General features: G+C 40.7%; 1 pseudogene; it reads right to left on the bottom strand.

Moving 5' to 3' along the window:
• LOC122655825 overlaps positions 1–13,564 on the bottom strand; it is a 47,108-nt pseudogene extending 33,544 nt beyond the window's left edge.
• Positions 13,565–14,358: the final 794 nt, after the last annotated feature.

Genomic DNA, 14,358 nt, shown 5'->3' with positions numbered 1-14,358 from the left:
TCCACTCCGTTAGGTCTGTGCAGTTAAGTGGCTGTTCACTCTTTTATAATGGCAAAATTACCCTTACCATAGGGTGAACTTCCTATTATACCCTTAAGGTTAAATCCCCAATATCCCAAATACAAACCAGATTTTCTTCATCGTTTTCGCGAGTACATTCTTAATCGAGAATGAGAACATTGTCTATATACATGTTTGGTTAAATGCATTCACCGATGATATCGGTGGCGCGCAATGAAAATCTTCACCTAGCCCTTGCCCTTCAAAATGCGAAACCAAAGAGCACCGTGGTTGGAAGTTGGAACCCTAACGGCCTAGTCCCCTTCTTCTCCGGCTCCGGTCGTTTGTTCCCGGATGATTTCAGTGGCGGTGGCGATTGAAGTTCTTGAATATTGATTCAAATACCTCGAGTTGATCCTCTTGCCACCGGTGCTCCTTTTTTCTTCTTCTCCATCTCTCGCAAATTAACGAGAATTGCTCCTGTAAGTTTTTTTTTCTGTAAATCTAAACTTATTTCTCTCTATATATATAAAAATTAAAGAGAAAAGTAATGAAGATGTGCCATTAGTAGTCTGTTTCAGATGATCGCTTTGTTCTTTTTCATTTCGTTAGTGTTTTTAGCTTCTTGTCCTCTACAAGTCCTAATAAATTCTACAATGGTCCTTTCAAATCTGGTTTTCATTTTTATGGAGACTGAAAGACGGATCAAAATTGCAAACTTTTTAGTTGATGGTGTTCCTATTTGACGTATTTGATGGAGATAAACTTTGAGGTTGGCCGTGAGATCGGTTATTGTTAATCCTGCAACTGAAATTTTCTAAATCTGAGTTTCAGAACGATGTGCGCAAGCTCGTTGATTTGCTATGGCGGTTGAGAAGAGGGGAAGAAACGAAATGACAGTTTTTTGTGACCGGAATTTATTCTCTCCGGTCGCAGAGAGCGTCGCCGATGGTACTACTGCTCACCGTGTCGTACTTTCCTGTTTATGGGCTTCTGGGTGAAATCAGTGGTGGTCGGAAAGACAGTGGTGGTGATGAGGAAGTTCAATTTGGGAAGATGATGGAATCTTAGTAATTTTTATTTAAATTATTAAGAGGGTAAAATCGACATTTTAATTTTTTTAGGGTAACCTTGCTTAATGTCAGGGGGAAGGTTGCCATTTTGACAAAATTTAGGGTGTACTTGTCATTTTGAATAGTTATAGGGGTGTCCGTGAAATTTGCCCAAAAAAATGATATGTTTTCGGAAAAGGAGATAGAGATTTGTAGCTAAACTGATTTAGAGGAAATATCGGCCGATCTTGGATTCTTTGGATGACGAATGAGACCCAATCTAGCATAAAGTACTAAAATTCCTTTAGCCAACTTCCAGGCGGAATTAATTTGCCCTTACTTGTCCGATTCGCCTTTATAATGATATGTTTTCGGAAAAAGGAGAAAGAGATATGTAGCTGAAACTGATTTAGAGGAAATATCAGTCCAATTCTTGGATCCTCTAAACCGACAGAATGAGACCCAATCTAGCTGAATGTACTTAAATTCCTTGAACCAACTTCAAGGCGGAATAAATTTTCCCATACTCATCCGGTTCGCAATTATAATGATACGTGTTTGAAAATGGGAGATAGAGATCTTTAGGTGAAACTAATTTAGAGGAAATATCGGCCCAGTTCTCGGATTTTCTGGACCAACAGAATGAAACCCAATCTAGCTGAAAGTAATAAAACTCCTTAAGCCAACTTCTGGGCGGAATTAATTTGCCCATACTTGTTGGGTTCGCTATTATAAGAATATGGTTACGAAAATGGGAGATAGAGATCTGTAGGTGAAACAAATTTAAGAGGAAATATCGACCAAGTTCTTGGATTCTCTGGACAGACAGAATGAGACCTAATCCAACATAAACTACTAAAATTCTTAGGGCCATTTTCCGGGGGGAATAACTTTTCCCATACTCATCCGGTTAGCCATTAAATATGTGTTTTGAAAATGGGAGATAGAGATCTGTACATGAAACTAATTTGGAGGAATTATCAACCCAGTTCTTTGACTCTCTGGACTGACAGAATGAGACCCAATCCAAAAGAAAGTAAAAAAAATCCTTTAGCCAACTTCCGGGCTGAACAATATTGCCTATACTTGTCTGGTTCGCAATTATAATGATATGTATTCGGAAAAGGGAGATACAGACCTGTAGGTGAAACTGATTTAGAGGAAATATCAGCACAGATCTTGGATTCTCTGGACCGATAGAATGAGACCCAATATAGCTGAAATAACTAATAATTATTGACACAACTTCCGAGCGGAATAACTTTTCCCATACTAGTCCAGTACACAATTATAACAGTATGTTTTCGAAAATGGGAGATAGAGATCTGTAGGTGAAACTTATTTAGAGGTAATATCACCCCAGTTCTTGGATACTCCGAACCGACAGAATGAGACCCAATCCAACAGAAAGTACAAAAATTCTTAGGGCCAACATCTGGGAGGAATAACTCTGCCCATACTCATCGAGTTAGCCATTTTAACGATATGTTTTCGGAAAAGGGAGATAGAGATCTGTAGCTGAAACTGATTTAGAGGAAATATCGGCTCAGTTCTTCAATTCTCTGGACCAATAGAATGAGGCCCAATCTAGCTGAAAGTACCTTCCATGAGCCAACTTCCGGGGGAAATAAATTTGCCCATACTCATCCAGTTCACCATTATAATGATATGTTCTCGAGAAAGGGAGATAGAGATCTATAGCTGAAACCGATTTAGAGGAAATATCAAGACAGTTCCTAGATTCTTTGGATCGAAAGAATGAGACCCAATCTAGCGAGGTACTAAAAATCCTTGAACCAACTTCCAGGCGGATTAACTTTGCCCATACTTGTCCAATTCGCTATTATAATATTATGTTTACGAAATGGGAGATAGAGATTTGTAGGTGAAACCAATTTAGAGAAAAAATCGGCCCAGTTCTTGGATTCTCTGGACCGACAGAATGAGACCCAATCTAATAAAAGAACTAAAATTCTTAGGGCCAACTGCCGGGTGGAATAACTTTGCCCATACTCATCCGAATATCCATTATAATATGTGTTTCGAAAATGGGAGATAAGTGAAACTAATTTAGAGGAAATATCAGCCAAGTTCTTACATCCTCTGGACCGACAGAATGAGACCCAATCTAGCTGAAAGTACTAAAATTCCTTGAGCCAACTTCCGAGCGGAATAAATTTTCCCATATTAATCTGGTTCGCAATTATAATGACACGTGTTCGAAAATGGGAGATAGAGATCTTTCGGTGAAAGCGATTTAGAGGAAATACCGCCCAGTTCTTGATTCTCCGGACCGGAGAATGAGACCCAATCTAGTCAAAGTAATAAAATTCCTTGAGCCAACTTCCGGATGGAATTAATTTGCCCATCTTGTTCCGGTTCGCAATTATAATGATAAGTATTAGAAAATTCGAGATAAAGATCTTTAGGTGAAACTGATATAGAGGTAATATCGGCCCAGTTCTTGGATTCTCAAGACCGACAAAATGAGACCAAAACTAGCTGAAAGTACTAAAATTCTTAGGGGCAACTTACAGGTGGAATAACTTTTCCCATACACGCCCGGATCGCAATTACAATTATATGTTTTTAAAAATTGAAGATAGAGATCAATAGGTGATATTGATTTAGAGGTAATATCGGCCCAGTTCTTGAATTCTCTTGACCGACAAAATGAGACCCAATCTAGCCTGAAGGTAATAAAATTCCTTAAGCCAACTCCCGGGCTGATTAACTTCGCCCATACTTGTCGGTTTCGCTATTATAGTAATATGTTTACGGAAATGGGAGATAGAGATCTGTAGGTGAAACTAATTTAGAGGAAATATCAGCCCAATTCTTGGATTCTCTGGACCGACAGAATTAGACCCAATCCAGCAGAAAGTACTAAAATTCCTTGGGCCAACTTCCGGATGGAAAACTTTGCCCATACTCGTCCGGTTAGCCATTATAATGATATGTTTTTGGAAAAGGGAGATAGAGATTTATAGCTGAAACTGATTTAAAAGAAATATCGGCCCAGTTCTTGGATTCTTTGAACCGATAGAATGAGACCCAATCTAGCTGAAAATACAAAAATTCCTTGAGCCAACTTCGGCGGAATTAATTTGCCCATACTCATCGATTCGCCATTATAATGATATGTTTCCTAAAAAGGAGATAAGATCCGTAGTTGAAACCGATTTAGAAGAAATATCAGCCTAGTTCTTGGATTCTCTAGACCGATAGAATGAAACCCAATCTATTTGGAAATACTAAAATTCTATGAGCCAACTTAGGCGGAACAAATTTTCCATACTCATCCGGCTCGCAATTATAATGATACGTTTTCGAAAATGGGAGATGATAACAGATCAGAATTAGGCCGAATGCTTGGATGCTTAATTCATCCCAAGCACCTTCTTATTTATAAGAATAATAGAATAGTAAAATATGCACATGAGCAATGTGGGACTAAACCACATATACAAAAACAATAAAATAACAAAGGGAAAAAGTCCAGAATACCCCCCACGGTATTCTGGCCCATATATCTAACACTCCCCCTCAAGTTGGAGCATATATATCATGCATGCCCAACTTGACTAAGATAGCATGAAACAGCTTGCTACTCAATCCCTTAGTGAACACATCAGCCAATTGATCAGTAGACTTCATAAAGGGAACACAAATGAGGCCGGCTTCAAGCTTCTCCTTGATAAAATGTCGGTCAACCTCCACGTGTTTAGTGCGATCATGCTGGACAGGGTTGTGAGCAATGCTAATGGCAGCTTTATTGTCACAATAAAGCATCATGGGAAGATGGACAGCAATACCGATATCCTGCAATAACCCTCTAAGCCATAGAAGTTCACAAATGCCTTGTGCCATTGCACGAAACTCGGCTTCAGCACTGGACCTTGCCACAACATTCTGCTTTTTACTACGCCATGTGACAAGGTTCCCACCCACAAAGGAACAATAGCCAGAGATAGATTTCCTGTCTGCAGAACCAGCCCAATCGGCATCAGTGTAAGCCTCAATCTTAAGATGACCATTGGGAGATAGAAGAATTCCCTTTCCTGGAGCAGACTTCAAGTACCTCAAAATACGATGGACTGCATCCATATGAGAGGAATAGGGATCATGCATGAACTGGCTTACCAAACTTACAGCAACTGCTATGTCAGGTTGTGTGTGGGAAAGATAGATTAGTTTGCCTACTAACCGTTGATAACCACCCTTGTCAACAAGCTCACCCTCTTTCTCCCTAAGTTTTGTAGTAGCTTCCATAGGAGTATCTGAAGGATGACAACCTAGTAACCCTGTCTCAGTCAATAGATCAAGGACATATTTTCGTTGAGAAAGAAAGATGCCCTTTGAAGATCGAGCAACTTCCATCCCTAGAAAATATTTTAGAGGGTCAAGATCTTTGACCTCAAACTCACGGCCAAGGAGAAGCTTCAAATCTCTGATTGCAGCATCATCATTACCAGTGACCACAATGTCATCCACATAGACTATGAGTAACCTTGTCACCAACTCGTCTGATAAACAGGGTGTGATCAGCATTGCTCTGCTTGTAACCTGTTGAATTCATAGCCTTATGAAATCTGTCAAACCAGGCTCTAGGTGACTGCTTCAACCCATAAAGAGCATGCTTTAATTTACAGTCCTTGCCCCTAGTCCTGTCATTAGAGAAGCCTAGTGGAATGTCCATATATACCTCCTCCTCAAGCTCCCCATGAAGGATGGCATTCTTCACATCTAATCATTAAGATCAATCAACCATCCGCCTTTTGTTTGACCACAAAGACCCATTTACATCCCACTGATTTTTTCCCTAGAGGAAGAGCCACAAGATCCCATGTATTATTTTTATGTAGTGCTCTCATTTCTTCCAACATTGCTGTCTTCCACTTTCCATCTATAGATGCTTCCTGCCAATTGTTAGGAATCGAGATAAAGGAAAGAGAAGATACAAACGCACAAAAAGAGGGAGAAAGAGAGCTATAAGAAATAAAACGAGATATGGGATGTATAGTGCTAGTCTTAGTACCTTTGCGATGTGACATAGGTAGGTCGGAAGAAGAGGAATTACCAGGAGATGTAGGATCCGGATCTGGAGCCGGCAATTGGATGGGGACGGTGCTACGGTGGGTTCGCGTGCCCTCTGTTGGATCTCGCCCCTTGTATAGGTGAGTATATTGGAGTTGTCAATTCTCTTCTGAAATTCACCAATAGTTCTCTGGACTGGAGTCAGCTCCCCCTGGATAGGAACATTAACAACACTATTTTCAATGGTCTCCCCCAGCAAAGGATTCCCATCAGGTGAGGGAGGAACAGCCAGAGGGTGTCGGGTATCAACCAAAATAGGATGGGCAGCATCTAAATGAGTCTGGGCAGCAGCCGTGGGTGGTGGTAAAGAAGGCTGGATAGCAGCCTGAGGAACCTCTGGTAGAGGAATCTCAAAAGACACATCTTCACTAGAACTCTCCCCCTGAAGAGGTGGCGAAGAATAGTAAGAAAGGGACTCATGGAAAATAACATCCATACTAACCATGGTACGACGGGAAGGGGGATGGTAACACTTATATCCTTTCTGGGTCGGAGAATAACCCAAGAAAATACAACGGAGACCCCGAGGTTCAAGCTTGCCTGGAGATCTAGTATCTCGAGCATAGCACACACAACCAAACACCTTGGGAGGTACAATAAATGAGGAATTCCCCCTTAAAACATCAAAGGGGCTACGGGAGTCAAGCACCCTGGTAGGTAGCCTATTGATTAGATAGGCCGCAGTGAGAACCGCATCCCCCCAATAATGAGAAGGTACATTTCTCGCAAACATCAAAGCCCTGGCTATCTCTAATAAATGGCGATTTTTCCTTTCTGCCACACCATTCTGGGCAGGGTATCAACACAACTAGTTTGATGAAGGATGCCATGATCAGTTAAATATTTTTGAAATTGGGATTTAGTGTACTCTATTCCATTATCACTTCTCAATACTTTGAGAATAGCCTGGAACTAAGTTTGTACCATTTTATGAAAATGCTGAAAACATGAGAAAACCTGATTCTTTGTGTGCCAAAGATACACCCAAGTGTGCCTAGAATGACAATCAATGAAAGAGACAAACCAACGATGACCAGAAATAGATGCTTTAGGACTGGGGGCCCCAAACATCAGAATGCACTAATTGAAAACAAAAAGAACTCCTTTTATTTGAAATTGGATAAGTTAAACCTGTCTGTTTGGCCAGAACACAAGCCTCACAAAAAAAAAGTCATCCTTAGTACAAAGGGTGACCAAACTAGGAAATAAATGAGCTAAAATTCCTAAAGGGGAATGACCTAACCTAGAGTGCCACTGGTAGAGTTCAGAAGAGACCATGGAGTTCTGGTGTAGCGGAGAAGGCAATGGTAGTGGAGAGAAGCGATTGTCGTCAAGCAGGTACAGCCCACCATGCACTTTACCCAATCCAACAGTCTTCCTAGATTCCAGATCCTGAAACACACAATGAGATGGAAAGAAAGTGACTTTGCAGTTAAGATCACGAGTAATACTACTAATGGAAAGAAGGTTAGTAGTAAAGTTAGGAATGTGCAAAACAGAAGACAAGGGAAGAGAAGAAGTGCAGTTGATGAGTCATTTTCCGAAAATGGAAGAAAGGGAACCATCACCACCTTGACCTTGTCTTTCCCGAAGTGGGAGAATATCGTGAAACAAGCTAGAAGAACCGGTCATATGATCGTAGCTCCGAATCTATGATCCAAGGATGGGAAGCTAGAGAAGCACAATGACCTCCAAATGCAATACCTGATCGGGCAAAGTGTGAACCTGAGGGAGCAGAAGAACTGGCAGGAGCTAATGTAGTAGAGGCAGCAGCAGCAGAAGACCTGAGCATAAGGAGGAATGCCTGTAGATCATCCTGGGATAGACCAGTGTCAGTAGCAGGGGCTGCAGTAACAGTTTCAGACTAATGGGCCTTGGTCTTTGTCTTTGTCTTTGTCTTGGCAGCCCTTTTAGCTTCAAAGTCAACAGGTTTCCTATGAAGTTTCTAGCACTTCTCCTTGGTGTGATAGGGTTTGTGACAGTGCTCACAAACGATAGTCCCTGTGGTAGAATCACCAAGAGAAGCAGTGCTACTAGGTGCAGGAGTGGCAGGGGCAGCAGCCTTGAGAGCTGATCTGTCAATAATAGGGGGGTACAACATGGCAGCTTGACGGTTCTCCTCAGAGGACACCAAAGCATAAGATTGTTCAAGTGTGGGAAAAGGCTTATGGCCCAACACTTGAACACGAATCTGATCGTACTCCACATTTAAGCCAACCAAAAAATCGTAGACCCTAATCTTGTCCACATGGTTCTTATAGGAGGCAATATCAACAGCGGAACTTGGGTGAAAGTCATAAAAGTGATCCAACTACTGCCAAAGGCTACGTAAAGTAGCATAATATTTAGAGACTGTCAATTCTCCTTGAGTAGTGTGAAGGACCTTCTTCCTGAGTTCATAGACCTGGGCATCGTTGCCAAGCTGCCCGTAGGTCTCCTTGCAAGCAACCTAAATCTCCGAGGCTTGTCAAGAAGAAGAAAATTATGCTGCAGTTCTGTAGTCATAGAGCCAATGAGGTAGGACATGAGAACTCCATTGTTGGCCAGCCACCTGTCTTGAGCAGCTCCGATCTCAGTTGGCATAACACTGGTGCCAGTAATATGACCAGTAAGGCCATGGCCAGCAATGGTAAAGGAAGCCGACCTAGACCAAAGCAAGTAATTAGTGCCATCCAACTTGATTGGATTAGGAGTAAAGTTATGATAATCTGATTTGCTGTGTCCATTACCAACAGAAGTAGCAGTCGAATCCACTGAGTCACCCATGAGAGCAATAGAGAAAGCCTAAATAATAGAGAGGGGCTGTTATGAAGAGAACCCCACGAAAGCCTGCAAGTTAAGGGCCGAAAACTGGAGGAGAGCCCTCTGGTAATGATAGAATATTAATCTCCAAATATTAGCAACAAAGAAAAGTGAATCCCTTAGATCGATTCTTACAGAGTTTGAAAAACCCTGAAAGTACAAAAATCAATGTAGGGGAGAAGGAGAGCAAAAACACTGCTGATGGAGCTGAAAATAGGATAGAATGGTCCTCTAGTAATGCTGAATCACCCTGCCAAAAATCAGCCGCAACAGAAATCTGCAAACCCTAGATCGATATTGGTCAGGGTTTTGGAAAAAACCCTGAAATGCTGAAATCGATAAAGGATGTATGATGCCAAAAAACTGAGGTGTTGCAGCCCCAACCAAGGTCGAGTGTGTTTGTATAAGTAGAGAACCAGCCTTCAAAAAATCAGAATCAATAGAAGTCACCAGCCCCTAGATCGATAGTTGTTACCTGTTTTTTGTGAAAAATCGATCTTAGGGGTCTTGAAGATCCGTGATAAGAACAGATAAAAGAGAAGGCCTCTGCGGCTTCTTGGTCTTCAAATAGGAGTGGTCCCTTGTAGCGAGAGATGGAAGCAGTCCCCAAAAACTGAAGAAGCCAAATATCGCAGACAGTAATAGTGTCCCTATCGAGCAGAAAATCACACCATAGAAAGAGGTAATGGAGGGCAGCAACTAGATCTTGTAGATCACCTTATTAGTGCTGCCCTAGTGGGAGAATGAAGAGCAAGAGAAGAGAAGGAAGAAACCGAGAATGAAAAAAAGGAAAGAAGGAACTGAAATCGAGAATGGAAAAGAAGGGGGGGTCCCTAATTCGAGATCTGCTCTGATACCATGTTAACATATCAGAATTAGGCTGAATGCTTGGATGCTTAATTCATCCCAAGCACCTTCTTATTTATAAGAATAATAGAATAGTAAAATACATACATGAGCAATGTGGGACTAAACCACATATACAAAAACAATAAAATAACAAAGGGAAAAAGTCCAGAATACCCCCCACGGTATTCTGGCCCATATATCTAACAGGAGATAGAGATCTGCAGCTAAAACTGATTTAGAGGTAATATCGGCCCAGTTCTTGGATCCTCTAGACCGACAGAATGACATCCAATCTAGGAAAGTACTAAAATTCCTTGAACCAACTTCCTAGGGATTAACTTTGCCCATACTTGTCAGTGCGATATTATAGTAATATGTTTCCAACAATTAGAGATAGGGATGATTTAGAGGTAATTCGTAACACCTCAACATTTGAGTTACATTTAAAACTAAGTCGGTGGTGTGACCCCATCTAGGAACTTTCTGGTCAACTTGAACCCAACAACACCAGGTAATACCATGCTCATGGGTGACAATATTGAGAAGTGAAGCATTAGAGGTAATATTGAAACAGAACTTAGATGCACATAGATGCCCAAGAATCATGCACCTATGTATACCCAAGACATGGGTGTATTAGCAAAAGATTAGTCCTAAAATAGCAAAGTAGTAGTAAAAACCCGGTGGTCCAAAAATACAATTGAATATGTAAGACTAAAAGAGGTTTAGATTTCATCTGCTGAATGATTACGAGGTTAAATTCATAAGTAAATCCACGACAATAAAATTCATATGTGAAAACATCAATATCCAATTATCCATAACCCCGAAATATATGGAGTTCAAAATAAAAATAAGGGTAAAGGCTGGGCATGCCTGCACTGTGCCCGACTTGAGTCTCGTCTCTCCCACCCCCTAAGGAAATGACTCCCCCCCCTCCCCATCCCACTCTCTCCATTGGGCACAGCCGCTAGCTCCAGGAAAGCCAGCGCCGTGCCCAACCCTCTCCCTAAAAATAAACTATGATTATAAGGCAAATATTCGGTAGAAAAGAGAATGCACAGGAAGTACGATAAGATATAAAAGAATCTAGAGCAAGTATCAGTGGCGGAACAATGTGGTATCCCATGAGAGTTCCTCTATCACAGTATGCACATGCATCCAAGTTTCCAAATGCAATGATTTGCATTCTTTTCTTTGGATGAATACGCCAAGCTTGGATTTCTCCATGATTATTGTAATAAGTACAAGCATTTCCCTAGACAATACAAATTACCAGGTTTAGTTGACAATTTTCTTATTATACCTGGCCAAGAATTGCTGCCTCTGCTTCAATTCCTCCAACTCCCCATCCAGCAACTCCTAACCCATCAATCATAGTTGTATACTTGTATGGGTATCAGTTCCAACCACACTATCATGGTACAGCTGGCCATCAGTGTTGAATACAACCCGATCAAGGTATTCCAGGTTAACCTGAGTTTCAATAGTAATTTACTCCGTACATAAATATAAAAAATGATAACATTAGTGTGAGTAACACAAGACCATTTGAAGATTTCATATATTCTACTTATCAATTGGGAGGAGGAGTATTTAGAGACAGAAGAAAGGAAGGAATTATGTAGATCTGAAATCTAAAGGTAGAACCCATGTGATGTAACATTGCTATTTCTGATGACAGTAACTCCCTAACCTGATGCACGATACCAGAGCCGGGAGGAACAACAAGCATGTTGTGAAAAGCAGTAGATCCCCATATAAGAAAAGCAAATCTCTCCTTGTTCCTCTCAAATTCAAGATCCATATTTGCCTTCACTGCATTTTCAGATCTTGCTACATCCACCTGAACAGAATGATGAACAACAAGATCCACTGGGACCTGCATAAAATATCAATTTTTAGAAGAAAGTTAGGAAACCTTCCCCAAAAGGAAAGAAAATATAGATTAGAAATACAGGAATAACAAGAATACATCTTACACTCAAAATATTAAATGCAGCAAAAAGTCATCTAGAAAAAGAAAAAAAAGCACGTTAAAAGAATGTGGAATGAGTGACATTATTACAGAATCAAATATATGTTCTATGATGTTACCGAGAAAGAAGAACAGAAGTAGTTCATCGAAGGCCACTTCAGTAATTATTAGTTCCTCACTGTTTTCATGATGGGGAAGATTTTGGATGTTCAACACCGAAGAACTTACAAGGAATAAATATTGTAATGAAAAGGAAAAATATCACCACCTACCAAAGGGGTAATCTTGTTAGAATCACTGCCAAGCTTGTTCATAGCATCCCTCATGCAAGCAGGGTCAACCACAGCTGGTACACCAGTAACATCCTAACCAACAAATGTAGGTCATAAAATTTGGCAGAAATGTAACAAATTAAAACTACTGTGCAATTACATCTTCAAAAAACAAAACTACTACGTAATTAGCAATTTAGCATAACGATAAACACCTGCGGGAGAACACAGGCAGGCTTGAAAGGAATCTCGACTTGTTTGGGAGAAGTATTCTCCCAATCAATAATCTTCTCAACATCTTCCTTGGTGACTTGGAAGTTGTCACAGCTACGGATTGCCGATTCAAGAAGGATCCTGATGGAGTACGGCAACTTATCTGTGATGCACACAATGTAAAGATGAGTGGATTTCTAAGAGATTGTGATTTTGGGAACCTGATAACAATACAAAAATTCAGAGTATTTCAAACTTCAAATCCGAGATAGCCTCATAGCATAGAAGGTATTCTTCCATGCTGAAGAGAAACGGGAACTCATGAGGGGAAAGAAGAAAAAAGGAACGTCAAGAAGTCCAAGAAGGATGACAAAATATATAATTTGCACATAAGAGCAGAAGTACAAAGGGGAGCAGCGATAATGCCACTTACCGATCCTTGGATCATTCAGAGCAGGTAGGCTATCGTACTTTCCAAACTCGCCACCACCAGGCTTGGGAAGACTGGTTAAGATTTCCCTTGAAAGCATTCTCAGAAGCTGATCCAACACATATTCACAAACAGAACTCGATCAATTATGTCGATCTCTGGAACAGTATTAACTCGAGAATCTAATCATCTATACAAATCGTCTTTCTCTAGTAATACGCTGAGTTGGATTAGTTAATCCAATAATTTAAGTTGTTCGCTCAATACATAAAAAACATAAATCAGTGATGAATATTCATAAAGGACTCTCATCAACCAAGGCACATTTTTAATCCATTTGGTCCGATTTCAAAACACTATTCAGAAATTAAAGCAAATATCCTCCAGCAAGAACGAAACAGCGTAGCCAAAAGATAAAATTCATCAAATGAATGAAATTATAAGTTGAAAAACCGGTCTGCGTCGAAAGTCGTACCCATAGTAGAGATCTTGCGCTGAAAGCGTTCAATCACAGGAGCAGCAGCCCTGGTCTGAGCCCTAAGACTAGCTGGAGATCTCCAATCGACACCGTGGCTCCAGCGAGGAACCGAGGATTGGATGAAATGGATAGCAGTGGAGAAGCAAAGTGATCGGGCTTTGATGAGAGAAGGAGAGAAGTTAGGGTTTTAGAGATGGAAGGCAAGGATAAGGATGATAAGAAATGAACCCTAGAAGCTCTGAGCAGCGCCGCTGACGAAGAAGACCGTGACATTAGAGGTAATTCAGGTAATACCTCAACATTTAAGTTACAGTTAAAAACTAAGTCGGTGGCTGTGACCCCATCTAGGAACTTTCCAGTCAACTTGATCCCAACAACACCAGGTAATACCATGCTCATGGGCTGACAATATTGGGGAAGTGAAGCATTAGAGGTAATATTGAAACAGAACTTAGATGCACATAGATGCCCAAGAATCATGCACCTATGTATATTCAATTCATGGGTGTATTAGAAAAAGATTAGTCCTAAAATAGCAGTGTAATGTAAAAGCCCGGTGGTCCAAAAATACACTTGAATATGTAAGCCTAAAAGAGGTTTAGATTTCATCTGCCTGAATGATTACAGAGGTTAAATTCATAAGTAAATCCACGACAATAAAATGCATATGTGAAAACATCCATATCCATAACCCCGAAGTATATGGAGTTCAAAATAAAAATAAGGGTAAAGGCTGGGCACGCCGGCACTGTGCCCAGCATGAGACTGTGTCTCTCCCACCCCCTAAGGAAATGACCCCCCTACCCTCAACATCCCACCCTCTCCATTGGGCACAGCTGCTAGCTCCAGGAAAGCCAGCAGCGTGCCCAACCCTCTCCCTAAAAATAAACTATGATTATAAGGCAATTATTAGGTAGAAAAGAGAATGCACAGGAAGTACGATAAGATATAAAAGAATCTAGATGGCTCTCTCAGAGTTTCCATATTGACTGCAAAATTCAAGTTCATCATTAGATGTTCTTTTTACATGCAACAAGTGTACATTTCACTTGGGCAGGCAAGCTTTCAGCAGATAAAATTACTAACTTTTTTTGCCCTCTCTTTTTTTGACGAGTCAGATACAATTACTAGTTAGTAGGAACTGCCATGGTAATTGAAACCGATGCAATCGAATAGCACATAAAAAA

Source organism: Telopea speciosissima, chromosome 1 (genome assembly GCF_018873765.1).
Source record: "Telopea speciosissima isolate NSW1024214 ecotype Mountain lineage chromosome 1, Tspe_v1, whole genome shotgun sequence".
Classification (NCBI taxonomy): Eukaryota; Viridiplantae; Streptophyta; class Magnoliopsida; order Proteales; family Proteaceae; genus Telopea; species Telopea speciosissima.
Note: the sequence above shows the minus strand (reverse complement) of the source record. Positions and strands in the feature narration are given on the sequence as shown.